At 43.0% G+C, this 13,793-nt stretch overlaps 1 protein-coding gene across 2 annotated transcripts in view; it reads left to right on the top strand.

Moving 5' to 3' along the window:
• The first annotated feature begins 2,505 nt into the window (after nucleotides 1-2,505).
• The window catches only part of GALNT11 (polypeptide N-acetylgalactosaminyltransferase 11), a 50,937-nt gene continuing 39,649 nt past the window's right edge, over nucleotides 2,506-13,793 (top strand). The window contains exon 1 of one of the 2 annotated variants that reach the window (XM_058045132.1): nucleotides 2,506-2,563. The gene's annotated coding sequence lies outside the window, so the exon portion shown is untranslated. Of the gene's footprint in view, nucleotides 2,564-9,955; nucleotides 10,055-13,793 lie in introns of those variants that run through there. The other variant, XM_058045141.1, reaches the window with a different exon arrangement.

Genomic DNA, 13,793 nt, shown 5'->3' on the forward strand with positions numbered 1-13,793 from the left:
CAAGGGCTTTTCTATGCCAGTCAAAAGCAGAATAATGTAGAAACTCTACTAGGGGATGTGCAGACTGACTTCAGTCACAGACAGCCCATAGCCAAACAATTGTCACAGGAAACCACTGAAACAAATGCAAGTCCTCCCAGTTATTGAAAGAATACTTGGAGTTTCCTACAGTCTTCTCTATCACAGCTGGTCAACAAGCACGACACATCAGCTGGAGAAATTTGTTCTGAACAATCTGGATTTGGAAAAACAATACACATTAATTCTGTTTGGTTTTGGGGACAGGATTTAAAGAATACCTTTTGTAGCTGACTGTCCTTTTCTCTTGTGTAATTTCTGTGTCCAATACATGTCAACAACAGAAATGAAATTTCAGTGCTTGAGTACATATGGAACCCAAATTTTGATCCCAACCCACATTGATACAGGATTACTTTGGGTTATGGCTTCTTGCCAGGACTGTTATAAGAGTTCTTGCCTCTTGCTGTGAGCACAAAGGAAGTGGGTCAATTAGTTAACACTCAGGAGTAATCACAGATCTTATTAAGCAATTGGGCTGGACAGATTATCTTTATCAGGAATTTTGAGAAATAAAACACATCTCAAAGACCTTACAGTAAATGACACTAAAAAGTAGAGGTTTATTAATTCTGCTAATGAAATGATAATTCAAGCACCAGGGAACTTCTTATCAATAAGAATTAAAAGGGATTAAATAGCTGGAATTATAAATTGGGCAACAACTGGCCAAATTTGGACTTCCAGGATAATGGTTCTGCAGAAAACAGATATCATATATGCTGAGGTTGCTTTTACCTAAAAGAGCTTAACACACACTTGCAGTCCTTGGGCTAATCTATTATGAGAGAGAGATCAAAGCTGCATGTTAGCCATTATGAAGCTGGAATTCTGAAAAGCTGTCTGATAGGGGGCTGACTGTGTGGCTATCTCATTTAACTGCACCTTGCTTTCATCCTGATCCCTGCTGCCTCCTTGCCATCCACCTACTAACCCCTCCACAGGCTGTAACTCCCTCTTCTCTCACTGCAGCTTCTGATTATGGATTGCCTTTTTGCCCTCTGTACTCTAATGCTGCAGCTACAGCTCTTTGACAGGTTCTGGGTTCTGCTCTATTTTTGTTATTATAAAGCACCTTGCCATAATCTCTGGATATTGGGGGCAATATCCACCAAAGAATGGGCTTGGATGTGTCAACCCAGTCTAATTTCCACTTCAATAAAGTAAAACCTGCCACCTACGAAGTGTCACTCAGGAGCTCAAGTTCGGTAATCTGGGTATTTATAAAATAAGCTCACAGTCCTGACTATGCTGTGCAAATCTGACATCTAGTTTGTTTTTAAACCTCAACAGGGTTTACAAACCCAACCCAGTTTCACCCCTTTGCCTGGAGAAACGACACCTGCCAAGTCAGTCCTGCACAAAGATGGATCTGTGCTGTGGTGGGTTTAGCAAGCCAGTGGTTTGACCCTTTCCTCTGGATATCAAAGATCTGAGGTTTCAGCATGACTCCCCAGCTGAGGGATGTAAATCTTGTGGCTGTGGAAGCACATTAACTGCCAATCTCACGTTATTTCAGTGTAGTCGTGGCAGATTTTCCTCTGCTATCTCCCTCTTCCAGCTGAAGAAAGCATCCCCTTAACATTCCCCACAGCAACTCAATCTATAGGGTGAGGGATCCATGGCTGGTCAGCCCAGACATCCTCTACCACACACCTTTTTTCCACCCTTCGAAGCCCCTGGACAAGCACAGGGACTGGAGTTTCTCTTTTAGGAGAGGAGATTGCAGGAGCTGGTCCTGTTCAGTCTAAACACTGAGAATGGATTTCATTAATTCATAGAAGTATCTCAGAGGTGGGCTCCAAAAGGACCGTGCTGGACACTTTTTGGTGGTGCTCAGCAACAGGACGAGGAGCAATGGCCAGAAACTAAAATACAAGATGTTTCACTTCAAAATGAGTAAGACTTTCTTTACATTGAGGGTGGCAGAGCACTGGAACAGCTTCCCAGGGAGGTCATGGATCTCCCTTCACGGGATCCAAATCCACCTGGACACATTCCTGTGACACCTGCTCCATGTGAACCTGCCTTGGCAGGGTTAGGCTGGATGGGACCCAAACAATTGTGTGACTCTGTACTTCCATTAAGGGCATTAAAGGCCGAAAAAAAAAATACTTCGAGGGGCTGGAAAAGGCTTTAATCATCACAGAGAGCTGCCAGACACCGCATAAATCCGGCGGGATAATTCACAGCAAATCTGAGAGGAGAAGAGGAATGAAAGCCGCACATCCACAGACCCGCACTCTTGATTCCCCTCACAGCTCGGCAAAAGGGACGCAGGACACACTGCAGAGCCCTTCGGCTCTCCCCCTCAGGGCTCGCCATGTTCTCCGACTGCCCCAGCCCCGCCTGTCATGGCGGCGGAGGAGGAGGAGGAGGAAGAGGAGGAGAATGGGGAGGAGAAGGAGGAGGAGGCCGCGGTCACATGGCGCCAGCGCCGCCACAGCGGGCGCGGGGCGGGCGAAGGGGCGATGCCACCGCCGCGGTGAGTGCGGGGCTGTGCGGGACACGGGCCGCGGTGGCGGCGGGAGGGGAGGCGGCCCCGGCGGGGGAAGCGGCGCCGGGGTGAGGGGCAGCGCGGGGGGGCGGCTCGGGGTCAGCGGCGGCATCGGGCTCTCTGTGCACGGTGGTAGATGGGACTCGATGATCTCAGAGGTCTTTCCCAGCCGAATGGATTGTGTGATTCTGTTTTCCCGCCTGCCCTGAGGCAGCGGTTCCTGAGCCCCCGAGGCTGGTGCGGTGCGGCGCTGCCCCGGGTGAGGTGACAGCGGGAGGCTGCCCCGGCCGGGTCCCCGCCTGAACCGGCCCTTGCTGGGGGCTCCCGTTTAACCTGACCCCGGGGGGAACCCGAGGGGCTGCAGCTACACAGGATGGGAGATAACGTGATTACTGCTTTTATACTCTTTAAATGCATGTGAGGGAGCAGCAGCAGCAGCCCGCCTGCAGGTAGATTGAAACTCTGCAAATGTGACCCGAAATGTGAGGATCGCTACGTGTTGGTGTTGCTGGCGCTGCTCCGTTCATTGATTCGTTTGTAGGGCGAGGTCAGGCACTGCTTTTTGGAGCGCTGTGTGACCTCGTGAAGTATTAAAGCTTTCTTTCCTTTATCCTTTATGACTGGGAAATTTATTTTAAAACTGTTTCTTCCCTCTTCCCCCTCTCCGTCCTCTGCTCCCCCTTTGTTCTTCAGTATGTACTTATATGCAACACTGAGGCTTCTCTCTTCCTTTTAGCAAATGTGTGTTATTCTTCGTGGCTGGTCTCCAGCTCTTTAGTCAGTTCATTATTGCCATGTGGTATTTTTATTTTTTTTGTGTGTATGTTAAAGCTTGTAAGGAAAGCTGCAGCAGAACATGCTGGAGCAAATAGACTGTCTCAAAGTTACCTGCAAGGCAGAATAAAGGTTCTCTGGTCCCTTGCTTGCAAGAAAACAGATGGATCTGAACAAGCCACTAAAAGTCCTGTGCTGCTTGTAGTAAGGGGCTTAGCAGGTCAGAATTCCCTGCTGTAATGCGGTACTGGAAGCAAACTTTATGTTTAAAATCCACCTTTCCAGACAGGTGTTTCACCTTTGTCACAGGTGTCAGCCTTAAAACTGCTGTTGAAAGTAATTACAACACTGATGCTCTCTATTACAGCATCTCTGCCAAGCTGTATCCTGAGTTGTTTTTAATATCAGTTGCAGTAGACCCTACAGGACTTGAATTGTGTAATTAAAGTTCAGACCGTACTCTTCCAAAGAAAAAAAAAATTATATGGCCTGGCTTTGTTGCTGTAAACAATCAGTGTTTTCTCCATTTGGCCCAGAGTATTTGGAGCATTGCTTTCTGTTCAAAGGAAGGGTGAAATCTCTCAGTGCCAGCACACTGAGGTTGGCAGGTGGGCAGGGTTGTTAGCACTCTGCTAACATGCTGTTTTTCCCTGGAAAATGTATTTCAAAATAAGATCAAATCCCTTCTTCCCTTAGAAAGAGGAGTCTGGTAGTCTGCAAGTTACATTAAGTATTCTTGCATGCTTTATGAGCTAGGATTTGTTGTTTTTTTCCTTTTCTATGGATGTCATCTTAATAGGAAACTATTCCTGGGTATCTCTGCTTAGCTTAAGCTGATCCAAATGCAGACTGTGCCCAAGAAAGGATGGTACCAATCTCTTCTGCCTGTGTGTTTCTGCCATGCTAGCCCATAGAGAACCTCTAAATATGTGAAACAGTCCAGCTGGGATTCCTAGGCCTCCTTTTAGAACAGTGTAAATGTCCAGGTGGTTCAGATAAGAGGCTTTTGATTAACAAGCAATTGGCCTCCCCTGGTGCAACTGTCTCTGAAGAACTGCATGCCTCCTGCAGAAGCTTTTCTTCATCTCTGGGTAAGATAAGCTCCTGCAGAGTTTTAGGAGCTCTTCTGCAGCAGGGAAGGGAAGAAATAACAGTGCAGCTCTAATGAGCCTTCATCTCCCAGCCTCAGATGAGGATGCCAGCAGGGGAAGTGGCATTTGTTCTGCTGGAAGAGAGTCTGACTGCAGATTTCAGGGCCTGTGGCCTGGCTTCTACTGTCTAATGACATTCTCAGAGGATACAAATCAATACTGCATTATGCACAGGGGTAGCACTGGATAGAGTTCCTGAAAGGCCTCTGTGTGACTGTAGTTTATGAGAATGGGTGAGTCTGATCATTTTCATAGTGATGTAAAATAACAATAGGTGTGATTGAAGCACTTTAGGTGGCAGAAAGCCTGGAAACAGCAGGGCAAGGGGAGTAAAGATAAGTTATTGGTATTTTGAAAATGTATCTACAGAAAATAGGCCTCCTCACAATAAGTGATGCAAACCTCAAGTTTTTACTTGTAGATATAAGGTGTGCATGTGGTGTGGGGTCTCGTGGATGAGGATGGAAGTGTCTGAGCAGATAGTAAAAGTAGGATTTGGGATTTTCCAGTGAGAAAGAACACAAGGTACTGTGGGGTGACAAGAACAGAGGCAGGATGGTTCTTTGGTTACATTCCTTGGCAGACCTGTAGAATGGTTGCAGTCAGAGCAGCCAGCAGGCTGAATTTGGCACTGGAGCAGCTGTGTGTTCATAACTTGAAGTGGAGAAGTAAAGTGAGACTTCCACTGAAAGGAAAAAGTAAAACTTCCAAGATTACAATCATTCCTTTCTGAGACTGTTGTTTGTAAACTTCCTAAAAAGTTGCATCTGCCTGGTAGCTGATACTGCAGCTAAAGGTATCCACAAAATCAAGCAATTTCCTTTGCTACCATCCATTTTGGAGAGATACTGCTTGCTGTTACAGAGTAAAAGTATGTTCTTGTATTTCAAGTGCAGAAATGGATTTGATTTTCCCTTCTCAAAAGGTATCACAGAGGTGAAGCCTTTGAGTCCCTGTTAGAGTGTGGGAGGCAGATAAACTCTCTTCTTATCAAGGGTTTCTTTTCAAAACATGTGGTGGTTTATGGAGATGGAAGCATCTGCTGTTGCAGCTCCTGTGTTAGTTTATGAAGCAGTGTCAGTGGTGAGGTCTGGGCTGTTCCAGCAGGGTTTTGCAGCAGGAGTGGAAGCATTTGTTTCATTCTCTTTGTGTAAGAGTTGGATGCATCCTTCAGCCACGTTCTAGCGTGTTTCTCATGTGAGTCAGCACTGTAAGAATTAGTGTAAATGTTCTGTTTGAAAACTCTGTAAAAACCAGAAATACACTGCAGCAGAAAAGGTAGAAAATCAGGAAGCTGATTGGACTGTTCCATTCAAAAATTGACTTCAGGCATGATAAATTTCTGATATTTTGATGTAGGAACTTCTGAGCTTATTCCCTGAGATGTGAAAAATACGTTAAATCTGTAGATTAAATAACTGATGGTGTTACTGAGCTGTAGAGCATGGATTCAAGTTTCTGTGAGCACGTGTTTTATGTGCTGTGTCTCAGCCTGGCTTGGCAGCCTGATCCTTTGCAAATGCAGTGTTGGAAAGTGGAGCACAGTGCTCAGGGGTGAATCAGCTTTTGCACTGCTGACACGGATTAGAGACCCCTGAGGTCGGATTTGCTGCTGCCTGCTCTGTGCTTTACAGGGTGAGCCAGAAGAAGCTGTGCAGGCCAGGGAGGAGCCCTGAGCTGCTCCCCACAGTGCTCACAGGTCTGTGATGTCTCAGTGGCTCCAAGTTCAGCTGGGAGCAGGTGAGCTCTTGTGGTTTTCTGTCTCATGGCAATAGTGGCATTGCAAGTTCTGTGTTTCTGAAGCTGGCTGTGACTGACAAGTTCTACCTTACCCTCTTCTACTGAGACTGCTCACATTTGTGCTCCAGCCTCTCTTGCCATGGAGCAGGACAAAACCAATTCCTCTTGCTGCTCAGGGGGGAAGGAATATGTGCATGAGTGGGTGCTTGGGGGGCAACTCCCTACCTGCAATAACTAACTTCTTGTCATTCCCAGGACTTCAGCTATGGAGACACTGCACCATTTAAGAAGTCAGATTTTAAATTGACAGGCTGAGCTAATAAACTTGCAGAGGCATGCTGAAAGGAAGGTACCTCAGTGAAGGGTTGCTATGTGCCAGACTGATTTAAGCAAATACTTAATGAATGTTAGAGGCATGTTCATGGAGGTCTTTTCAGTTTGTGGAAAACCATCCAAATGTTGCTTGGCTAAATGACACAGATTTTCTTGTGCAGACAAGAATTAAATTGGATGCTCTAAACCTTGAAGGTGGCTTTAATTAAAACACAGATACTTTTCCAGGAAGCACAAACTATCTTGTTTTGATTCAAAACCCCTTATGAATCAATCTTTGTAGGTATTTTGACTATTTTGCCAGTTCCTCAAGCATAACATCAAGAACAAAGAGTCCCACTGTCTTCTATTGATACATCTCATATTTATTCTTGAATGTGTTTTCTGGAAGTATTTCCTTTAGTTTTCCATTTCCTGAAACACCTTACTTTGGTCAGTGAGCAGGAATCTCTTATCTCTGGTGTCAGCAGATGTTGAGACTCATCACCTATAAACCAGGAGATGGCCAAGTTCTGGATTGCACATTAACCTTCTGTGCAAGCAGAGTGTTGGGAGCATGGCTCCTGCTGAAGCAGGAAAATGTATTTTTGATCTGCTATTCATTTTGTTGTAACATCCATGATTTCAACATCAAAATCCTGAGCATTTTTTCCTGTTAGAAACATTGGCAATAGATAAGTAGAGGAAAAGTGACCAAGAGGGGATGGAAAAGGAGTGGTCCACAACTCTTTCCTCAAAGAGATTTCTTGTGAGAAGGAAAGACTGAGTCTGTAAGATCACAGAGAAGGAATGAAAGATTAAGAAAAATAATTTTTGGCACAACCTGTGGAAATTTGCTGTCCTTACACGCAGTGCACAATCTGTTTCTTCTAGTGACTTGTTTTAATCCAGCAATTAAAGTATTTTCCTTAATGCATGAGGGGAGAGCTGAGGCATTGAGTTGCTGAGAATCTCAGCAAAATCTTTAGCAGAGCAAACACTTGAACCAGAGTATTCTTGGCTTGGTCTGGTACCTGTCCTGGTGCAGAAAGTGAGTTGGAGAGAGAACACAAAGTAGGTTTATATCCTTAGGATTATATCCTTAGGATATCTCTTTTCTTAATGTCTAGAGACATTTGTGAGAAGATAAAAGATGTAGAGATAAACTTGTGTGCAGAAAATACTTTAAACTTTTGATGAGAAAACGAATCCAAAACGAGAAGATTGCAGGGTCTTGGTTCATCTCAGAATTTCTTACTGGGGAAAAATAAAAGTTCCAAATGACATGGATACTGTGGGCTCTGTGCTGAAGCGTGGAGTGAAAAACTCCAAGTGATGTTTGTTTCTGGACATGAGAAATGCAGATGGACATTAAGTTCAACTCATGCTTTTAGTATTTTTTTAACAGTGGCCATTCCCATGAAAAACCACAGAACATGGTCCATTGAGGGAATCACTAAGATAGTGCTATCCTTAACAGCATGGAGAAGTGTAACAGGGTTCAGAACTCTGAGCAGTTTAGTGTGAGTTAAATATTTTCCTATTAGAGGCGATCTAGGGATTTAATCTGTAACTTGTTTTAACCTCACATCTAATTCTGGGGCTACATTTCATCAATTATTTATATTTTGTTTGTTTGTGTTTAGTTTTTCTTGTTTGGGTTTTTTTACACAAATAAATCCTTTTGCTTATATCACTTACTCAGGCTCCATAAAGATGTTTGATTCCTGTCTGACTGAACCAAGTACTTTTATGTAAATTTCTGCTATTGAAAAGGAAAGCTGTGCAGAAATAGAAATGAAGTAGACTTGTATGATTTGTGGGGAGTAGGCGCAGGAGTCCAGGAATTCTGAGATCTGAGGCTGCAGGATAAGTGTCAGTTTTTCAGCTGTTTAGGTGGCTTTGGACAGCCCGCGCTCCAAAGGATGAGAAGAGGCTTCAGATCTTTTCTCGGTCTCGGTGTTTATTAATTGTTTATCTAAAAGATTTTCTCTCAGCCCGACAGAGTCTGCACAGCAGCCAGCCATGAGCACACTGAGAGCCCCCGGGGCGGTCACCTATCTTTATACTCGAAATTACGTATACAATATTTATCAATTTTCCCCAATACCTTTTACCCTTATTGACCAGTGCACTTTTAGTAATAACCAATCCCAAAGTGCCAACATCACCACAGAAGATGGAGGCCAAGAAGAAGAAGAAGAAGAAGGACAGGACACGCCCCAATTCCTCCATTTTACTTCTTTAGACCCCCCTGTACAGAAATCCTAAACCCTGTGTCTCACACTCTAATTAACCCATCCCTTCACCATTCACCCAGTGAAATCCTCCCATCCTCATACAGGTGTTGTCTCCTGTGCAGGATCAAAGTCCAGCCACCAGACACTTCTGGCAACATTCCAGGACTCCCGAGCCCCCCAAGGGTGGTCTCGGTCACTCTGCACATCAGTCCTGAGGTGCTGAGATCCCACAGATAAGGTGCAATGCAACAATTTCATTAAGACAGTTTCCAGCTCTCTAATACAAATAGTAACATAATTGCAGCCATTTTGCCTTTGATACATGTTCAGGTGGAGTCTCTGGAAGTTCCCAGGGAGTTGGCAGATGTCTTTTGTGTATTTTTGTATCCAGCTGTTGATACCAGTCCGAGTTCTGCACAAGTGGATTGTCAATGTCTTCTGGGAGCTGCTGCAGAACCTGTGCCATGTGGAATTTCCATGATGAGCAGTCACAGGTTTAAAACACACTGGTCAACCCCACTTTTTACCACTGTCCCACTCAAAAGTCCTTCAGAGAGGTCTATTTGGTTGACAATTTGCTGCCACCTTTTTTTTTTTTTTTTTCCAGGAGGGTTGCACAAATGAGGCCTGAATATTTTTTTGGGTATTTTTTTTTAAGAATTAGAAAATGTGTTTTCACTTTCCTAGTAAAAGACTGGAAAAAATTAAAAAAAGACTGATGAAAATTTCGGAAAATGAACAGAAAATATGCCTAGAAAATTTATGTCAAAATGTGGGAGTCTAATGAAGTACCTAGGGATTTGGAAAATGAGGACTAAAGGAGTTTTTATACAGCTTAATGATCATTTTCTCTAGCATTACTGTGCTCTAGTCATGAGGGAGAATGTTCCTGATTGATGATGTGAGTGGCAGGAAAATGACCATGTGTATATTGCCAAAGCTGTGGATTGATATGGATCATGCATCAGCTAAAAAAAAAAACATAACAAAAGAGATGTGGGAAATAATTAGAAAAAGAGAAATATATGGACGATTTTGGGGCAGTGAATGCAGCCAGATGAGGATGTGCAGCATGGGTGTCCTCAGCCCATCCAAGGCGGGCTGTGTTCCTGGAGAGCCCCGCGCTTGTCTCCCATCCCCGGCGGGACCGGCAGCGCACAGCGGTAACTTCCTGCTCGCTCACTGCTCCCGGGAGCGAGCACACCGAGTGTGCTCTCCCTGCTAACCTTGCTCTGCTTCAGTGCCGCCTCTTCTGCAAAAAGGTGAGGGTTCTTCACTTCAGCTCTTCCTCTAGAAGTGTCATAATCCAATAGTTTTGCGTGAACAATTTTTGTTGTTATTTTGGTGAGCTTTGCAGACGTAAAATGTGAGGAACGGCTAAGCAGATTTTAAACATTTAGAAAAGGTATTAAGCAGCTTATTTGCGTGTAGTTGACCTTGTAAGCTCTCTTACATTCTGCATTTGTACATTGTGCTGAAGGGTTGTTAAACTAATATTTAGATGCATGGATCTTTAATGTGAGAGAGATGCTGTGAAGAACAACTTGTGGGGTGTTTAACCTTGCTGTTTTTCTAAGCTCTGTGAAGAAGGAAGGGGCTGTATTACAAAATGCATTGCAGCTTTCTTTGGAGACCTTGTGGCTTCTTTCAGAGCTGGTTTTATTGATGAAAATAAAATCTTGCTGTTTGAATTAGAAGAAAGTATTTGTCAGCAGCAAGAAAGGCTGAAGGTATTTTTAGGACTCTGGGAATGGCATGCCATGTATTTGTGAGCCAGATGGCTTAAAGGAACATCCAGCCCAGCAGCCTGAGCGTTTGTAGGGGGATAGGTAAGAATTTCTTTCTTATAACTGTGCTTTGGGAAATAAAAAGCTTTTTTTGAGGGGAATGAGGACACTGCAGCAGCATGAAACTGTGTACTGTATAGCATTTACTTACCCAGAACTGAGAGCCAGGATTTTGGTAAGCTTGTATTTCTAATCCAATAGTTCTTGTTTTCTCTAATCAGGCTGCACTATTATGTTACTTTTGTTGATGCAATGTTGTACCACTGGTTGTAACTAAACCTGGTGTTCTTTTCAGCTGTTTGTTAACATGAGATGCTGACTTTAAAAAGTTTTTCTTTCCAAAACTTGTAACTGTTTTGTCCATTAAAATTTTATCCTTAAATTAGAGCCCTCGTGAAATACTCTCACTTCATGGAGTGGAGCAATATGTGGGGAGAAAGGAATCCTTTATCAATTAAGGAAAAAGCCAATATGTTTTATTGTTGACAAGAAGTGGAAGATGTTACTGCAGAAGATACTTGAACATTTTCTTTAAGGGTGCTTTTTTTTTTTTTTTTGAAATGCAAGTTATATAAACTTAAAGGAGGAATTTCACATTTTTATTATAAAAAAGCCAAAGTGTTTGCATACACTCTGGAATGGCAGCCTGCTAAGTAAAGCTTTTTTACTGGAGTTGAGAAAATCCTTGATAAGCAAATTTATGTTCCTAGAGGAGGCATTTCAATGTATAGCTCACAGGTTTGGAAATGATGCTATGCAATATTTAGACATCTCTGGTTAAAGCCCAAAAACTGAAATACAAATCAATATATGAGTGAGTCATTTGACACTGGAAAAATAGTGAGGGCTGAGAACATAAAGACTTAACAAGATGAATTTTTAAATTTGTCCTAAAACACTTAAAGCTTTTCAGACTTCATATACTTGGAGTATGGTTTCATAGATTTTAACAATTCATGCAACTAATCTATGTGCCTTTCTGTATCTTTAAAATATAATGAATATTATTGGTATTTTAAGATTATCTGAAAAGTGTTGCTCAAGATTTTGTATTCATTCCAGGAGGATTTATTTTAGGTGGTATGACATGGATTTGTATATCTGTGCTGAAATGACTAAACTGTTGGCTCTCAAAGCTTTGAAAGTTGAATTTAGAAGGGACTTGCTGAGGCTAATTAAAAATAGATCTTAATGTGTCATCTCATTAAAATGAATGGGAACAGTGCTCTTATGCAAGAGGACAGCCTGTGGTCCACAGGATATCTCTGTGGATGAGTATTGGTGTGACTGAACATTAACATGATTTAACATCAGTCTTTTTTAGTTCTTTCTTTCTCCTACCTTGCACCTCACTAAACAGCCAGGGTCTCTTTTCTTGGTAACATCAGGCTGCTGTTTTAGCTCTCATGCCAAAGCTGTCTCTTCTGCAGGCTGAAGGAATCCAGCATCCCCAGCTCTCACAGGGCAAGTGTTCCATCCCAGTGTCCTTTTCCTGACCTCACTCCGGGTTCCTGATGTCTGCCTTGTACTGGCAGTCCCTGCCTGTGGCCACAGGGAGTGTGGAATGGCACCCTGGCTCAGCTGCTCCTGTGGGCCCATCCCTGACTCCCCTTGCTGCAGGGCTGTGCTCTGGCTCAGCCTTGGCTGTCCTTGGCTGCAGAGCTGTTCCTCAGGCTGTGCCAGCAGCCACAGTTTGTCTGTCCCAGGTGCAGGGCTTGGCATTTGTCCCTGCTGAATGATTTAGGTTCCTGGAGGCCCAGCCCATCTTCACCTGTCAAAAAAAAGCCACTTAATTCATAAAGTGCAATCAGCCATCCCTCTGTAAGGTCAAAAATTAATGGTGGCTTTTAATTAAAAACAAACTGGTAGGTAGATCCAATTTAGTGATAAATCAGTCCTGTAGGAAGGTTTTTAAAGGAGTTAAATTAGCTTGGTGCTTAGATTCTGGGGCACATGAAACACTTTTATTTTATGTCTATTGCTTTTGCTGTGGCTGAATGTTGCTCCTAGGGATGTGTGATGGATCTGAAGCAAAAGCTGCCTGAGGTGTCCCTTTCCCATCCTGCTGGTCTATTAACTGTGACTTTCCCTGAACAGAGAGATTCTAATGGAAAGGTTGCCCAGAAAAAAAATTTTATTTTGCAAGTGCAGAAGGTATGTGAATGGCATTTCTGTTTGTGTGATGAGTGTGTTTTATTGCAGTACTAATTCCTCCTAATCTGGCCTCTGTTCATTGCACTGTTAATGTTGTTTGATAATGATTTTAATGTTGTTTGATAATGATTCAGCCAGTAAATTGGAAAGCCAGTTCATGGGTAGCTATAACATCTTGGAGGCCGAGAAAAGTAGGAAGGATGAAGGCTATTAAAAGAGCAAAGTTGCATTCATGAGTAGTGTTGGTTTATATTCCTGTTGGTTTATATTCTTGTGTTCTACTCTACCCAAAGAATAAGAAAGTAAAAATTAGAAGCATCTATAGAAAGTCATGCAGCAAAATATCCTAATACTCTGTAGAAACATAAAGTAGTTTAATGATTTTTTAAAAATTTTTTGGTAGAGTGCTCCTTAAAAATGAGGATTATATGCATCTGTTCCTTGCCTCAGTGTAGTTCCAAAATACACAGGTAGTCTTGCAGGGGACCTGAGTAGTATGAGTTGAGTATCTGTCTTTTCCTGTTTTTTTGGTTTTTTTTTTTAAGAAAAGCTATTCTTGGAAAAAACTACAAGTAGACTTTAAGGTTTTCTCAAATAATTTTTACTCCTATTTCAAAAATCCTGAGGTTAGTCTGATCCTCTGTTTGACCTGTGACAAACATGAGTTCTGGCACAGTTATGAAATATCCCCTCACACGGTGTGTTTACTAAACTGCTGAGGTTAATCCAAGCAGATGTCAGTGCTTAAGCAGTGGCAGGTCATAGAGTCTGTAGCAAATATTGCTCTTTAAGTCAAAATATTGTGGATTGTGGTTGACATTTTGTGCTTCCTTTAAAAATATCCAAGGCCAACACATTGAGCCAGTGTTCCTGAGAGCTGCACAGGTTACTACCAACAAACCCTCCTGGGCTGTGGGGGGAACACAGTTGTGCCTTTGGGCCAGTCATTAAATGAATGTAAATATTCCTGGGCTTGATGTATGGAGTGAATGTCATGGTGGTGCTGTGAGGCTGCCAAAAGGAGCTGCTGTGACATGAAAAGCCTATTGCACAGTGAGTG

The sequence above is a fragment of the Melospiza georgiana genome, chromosome 1, assembly GCF_028018845.1.
Source record: "Melospiza georgiana isolate bMelGeo1 chromosome 1, bMelGeo1.pri, whole genome shotgun sequence".
NCBI lineage: Eukaryota > Metazoa > Chordata > Aves > Passeriformes > Passerellidae > Melospiza > Melospiza georgiana.